Raw genomic sequence first — 5477 nt, 5'->3', positions numbered from 1 at the left:
TACTCACTTATAGCCATTCTTTAAAGGGGTACTCCACTGGCCCAGCATCCGGAACATTTTGTTCCAAACACTGGCTGCGGGGGTCGTGACGTCACAGTCACACCCCTTGTGACGTCACGTCACACCTCCTCTATGCAAGTCTATGGGAGGGGGCGTGGCGGCTTCCATGCCCCCTCCCATAGACTTGCATTGAGGGGATGTGACGTGACGTCACAAGGGGTGTGGCCGTGACATCACGACCCCCGCAGCCAGCGTTTGGAACCAAATGTTTCGGACGCTGGGCCAGTGAAATTACACTGACATGGGAGGCTGCTGCACAGCTGATTCTGCTTGGAATTTCCAAACCGAAATTCTGGGCAGAAATTCTTAATGTGATTTGGCCCTTAGGGTGAATCCACATGGGTCACAACTAGAGATGAGCGAACAGTAAATTTGATTCGTCACGAACTTCTCGGCTCGGCAGTTGCTGACTTATCCTAAGTAAATTAGTTCAGCCTTCAGGTGCTCCGGTGGGCTGGAAAAGGTGGATACAGTTCTAGGAAAGAGTCTCCTAGGACTGTATCCACCTTTTCCAGCCCACGGAGCACCGGAAAGCTGAACTTATTTATGCAGGATAAGTCATCAACTGCCGAGCCGAGAAGTTCGTGACAAATCGAATTTACTGTAAGTTCGCTCATCTCTAGTCACAACTGCTGCTAATTTTACCTGCAGATGCAGCCGCTCCTAATTGCTTTGGATTTGTGATTGCTTTTACTGCTTTCTGTGTAGGGGTGAGATCCATGGTGAATCTACAACAAAATCTTCCAGTGTGTATGAATCCTTTTGAAATAGCCCCAATAGGGTGTATTTAGTCTGAGTGCCAAGGGCAACACAATACAGACTTGAGTATCATGGTCTAGGAACTCTTTATATGTTTAATGCTGTATTCATTCTCTGTCTGCTCCTCTGGCATTGCTCAGCACAAGGCAGCATGCTGTAAGCACACCTCATTCTTCCTTAAAGGGGTATTCGAGGCCAAAACTTTTTTTTATATATCCGGAAAGTTAAACAGATTTGTAAATTACTTCTATTAAAAAATCTTAATCCTTCCAATAGTTATTAGCTTCTGAAGTTTTCTGTCTAACTGCTCAATGATGATGTCACGTCCCGGGAGCTGTGCATGATGGGAAAATATCCCCATAGGAACTGCACAACTCCCGGGACGTGAGTCATCAGAGAGCAGTTAGACAGAAAACAACAACTCAACTTCAGAAGCTAATAACTATTGGAAGGATTAAGATTTTTTAATAGAAGTAATTTACAAATCTGTTTAACTTTCTGGATATATATAAAAAAGTTTTATGTGTATATAACATAGTATGTAGAGGCTGGTCAGAGGTGTTGATATCACTCGGGGTGGGCAAGAGCTCAAAGACAAGATCCGCCACTAAGACAGCAGATAAGGATGTGTCATCCCAGGAGGGACAATTTGTGATAAGCCAATAGTTCTATATCTTAGGGTGATAGCCTAATTTAAAGGGGTACTCCACTGGAAAATATTTTTTTTTTTTATCAACTGGTGCCAGAAAGTTAAACAGATTTGTAAATTACTTCTATTTAAAAAGCTTAAATCCTTCCAGTACTTATCAGCTGCTGTATGTTCCAGAGGAAGTTATTTTCTTTTTAAATTTCTTATCTGCCTGACCACAGTGCTCTCTGCTGACACCTCTGTCCATGTCAGGAACTGTCCAGAGTAGGAGCAAATCCCCATAGAAAACCTATCCTGCTTCTGTCAATTCCGAAAATGGACAGAGGTGTCAGCAGTGAGCACTGTGGTCAGACAGAAGGGAAATTCAAAAAGAAAATAACTTCCTGTGGTGCATACAGCAGATGATAAGTACTGGAAGAATTAGGATTTTTCATAGAAGTCATTTAAAAATCTGTTTAACTTTCTGGCACCAGTTGATTAAAAAAAAAAAATTCAAGGAGAGTTTAAATACAGTTTTCTGATACCGGAATACCCCCCCCCCCCCCCTTTTATAAATAAGTATAATCTTAGAATTTCAGGTCCATAAGTGTCTATGTGGACAACAGCTGCTAAGTTGGTCTATTCATATTCCTCTGGTTTCCTTCTACGCTTTGAAAACAAGGGCCTTATTGATTCAGCTATGATGTTGTACTCCGCTAGGAAGACCAGACTTTCCATCGTAGACTTCCCCATGTCTGGTGTTTTATTTTCGTTTTGCAACAGTTTTTTGTTTTGCACCACAATCTATGAAGGTGGCTATACTTATAGTTTATGCATACAGAATATTCTATCTTGTATCTGTACCACACTGTTACAATGTTTATTTATCCAGGTATCCCCAATGCAGGGGCATAGATAGAGCAAAAAGGGCCATGGGAAAGAAAACCGGGACAGGATAGGTTCAGATAAGGGAATCTCCCGCCAGAGTAGAACAGTCTGCAGAACCTACTGTATTCATTCCCTGTCTGTGCTTCTGCCTGTGGCATTGCTCAGCACAGGGCAGAGAGTTGTAAACACACCTCATTTCCTCTAAATGTCTGAATATTATGATATATATGTATGTATGTGTATATGAGAGGGCGATGGCTGAATTCTGCGTGAATTCGGATAAAAGAGTGATATCGGAGATCCTTCTTTCAGTGGCTGAATGGGATTGACAGCAATGGGATTCTGCTGCATCGGAATTTCCACGCGGAATTTATAAATGGAATTATACTTGAAAATTTCTTAGTATAAACCTAGCCTTAGTGTAGTGTTTTCCAAACCAGTGAGCCTCCAGCTGTTGCCAAGCTACAACTCTCAGCATGCTGGAAGTTGTAGTTTTGCAACAGCTGGAGACCCACTGTTTGGAAAATACTGCCTTGATGTTGTCTACTTGCCCTTCTGATCCCTTTCTACTAGGTCAACTTCACATATTTTTGCCACCATATTGCGGACGCAAGTGCCGGCTTGACCATGGTTCCAATGACCCAAATCTGACATCAGACTCACGGTCAGGCCAGGAATTGCATCTGTAATATGGATGTAAAAATGCGGTATATAATACTCATGTATGGAACCCTGAGACCAGTTTCAGATGAGCGAATACAGACAGATTTGTGCATCTGTATTATGGTCACAAGTCTGTGTCTGACCACTGGTATAATGGTATCTCTCCTCTCTGATAGCACTCCTCTGTGCTCTCTCCCGTCTGATAGCACTCCTCTGTGCTCTCCCCTGTCTGATAGCACTCCTCTGTGCTCTCTCCTGTCTGATAGTACTCCTCTGTGCTCTCTCCTGTCTGATAGCACTCCTCTGTGCTCTCTCCTCTCTGATAGCACTCCTCTGTGCTCTCTCCTCTCTGATAGCACTCCTCTGTGCTCTCTCCTGTCTGATAGCACTCATCTGTGCTCTCCCCTGTCTGATAGCACTCCTCTGTGCTCTCTCCTGTCTGATAGTACTCCTCTGTGCTCTCTCCTGTCTGATAGTACTCCTCTGTGCTCTCTCCTGTCTGATAGTACTCCTCTGTGCTCTCCCCTGTCTGATAGCACTCCTCTGTGCTCTCTCCTGTCTGATAGTACTCCTCTGTGCTCTCTCCTGTCTGATAGTACTCCTCTGTGCTCTCTCCTGTCTCATAGTACTCCTCTGTGCTCTCTCCTGTCTGATAGCACTCCTCTGTGCTCTCTGCTGTCTGATAGGACTCCTCTGTGCTCTCTCCTGTTTCATAGTACTCCTCTGTGCTCTCTCCTGTCTCATAGTACTTCTCTGTGCTCTCTCCTGTCTCATAGTACTCCTTTGTCCTCTCTCCTGTCTCATAGTACTCCTCTGTGCTCTCTCCTGTCTCATAGTACTCCTCTGTCCTCTCTCCTGTCTGATAGTACTCCTCTGTGCTCTCTCTCCTGTCTGATAGTACTCCTCTGTGCTCTCTCCTGTCTGATAGTACTCCTCTGTGCTCTCTCCTGTCTGATAGTACTTCTCTGTGCTCTCTCCCATCTGATAGCACTCCTCTGTGCTCTCTCCCGTCTGATAGCACTCCTCTGTGCTCTCTCCTGTCTGATAGCACTCCTCTGAGCTCTCTCCTGTCTGATAGCACTCCTGTGCTCTCTCCTGTCTGATAGCACTCCTCTGTGCTCTCTACTGTCTGATGGTACTCCTCTGTGCTCTCTACTGTCTGATAATACTCCTCTGTGCTCTCTCCTGTCTGATAGCACATCTCTGTGCTCTCTCCTGTCTGATAGCACTCCTCTGTGCTCTCTACTGTCTGATAATACTCCTCTGTGCTCTCTCCTATCTGATAATACTCCTCTGTGCTCTCTCCTGTCTGATAGCACTTCTCTGTGCTCTCTACTGTCTGGTAGCACTCCTCTGTGCTCTCTACTGTCAGATAGTACTCCTCTGTGCTCTGTACTATCTGATAGTACTCCTCTGTGCTCGCTACTGTCTGATAGCACTCCTCTGTGCTCTCTCCTGTCTGATAGTACTCCTCTGTGCTCTCTCCTGTTTGATAGTACTCCTCTGTTCTCGCTACTGTCTGATAGGACTCCTCTGTACTCTCTCCTGTCTGATAGGACTCCTCTGTGCTCTCTCCTGTCTGATAGTACTCCTCTGTCCTCTCTCCTGTAGATAGATCACGTACGAAATGTAGATGTACGGCCATGTCTCTTTTCTCTATATTTGTGTTACCATAGATCTCTGTAATGTGGCCATAGTACTGTATTGGCCTTATGCTTATTTCCATGTTTGCTACAAGTGCAGTTCTTAGGGATAATGGAGTCCCTCACAGATTATTACCACCTAGTTGTATGGTACAGGTACCCGTGCTCGGAAAATCACTCCTTTATGTATGTTATAGGTCTGGTGCAATATGGCAGCAATAGAGATGGGCACTGCCTGATAGGTAGGCAAAGGTATGAAAGAATAAAGGGTTGACTCCAGTTTTATTATACACAAAACCCAATGCACACCAATATATGCAAACCAGCTCCCACCTCTGTATGGGAGCAAAATGGAACTCCATAAGACTTGGAAATTCCATAAGACTTCATCCTTTATTGTAGCATAAAAAATGTTAAAACAGTAGCCACATAGCTTGGACGTTACGTAGGAGCTGACGCGTTTCGGTCAGGAGGACCATAGTCATAGATCTATGACTAAGGTCCATGTGACCGAAACGCATCAGATCCTATGTGTTCTCCAGCTATGTGAATAATCTTTTAACTTTTATAATATATGCATTAAATTTGTAAAAAAAAAAAACTAAACAAAAAAAACAACACAAGCGGATAAACACCCCCCCCCCCCCCCCCCCAAAATGTCACCTGTGTTTTCCTATAAAAAAAAAACGACCTGATTTCACACGTATCCAGACTGGTGTTTTTACAGGTAAAGGCATGTAACCAGCTTAGTAGAAATGGGCAGCCTCTCACCGCCGCACACATATACAGTGGTCCCTCAACATACGATGGTAATCCGTTCCAAACGGATCATCGTT

The sequence above is a fragment of the Hyla sarda genome, chromosome 10 (assembly GCF_029499605.1).
Source record: "Hyla sarda isolate aHylSar1 chromosome 10, aHylSar1.hap1, whole genome shotgun sequence".
NCBI classification, from domain to species: Eukaryota; Metazoa; Chordata; class Amphibia; order Anura; family Hylidae; genus Hyla; species Hyla sarda.
The sequence above is the reverse complement of the archived record's forward strand: the minus strand, read 5'-3'. Positions refer to the sequence as shown.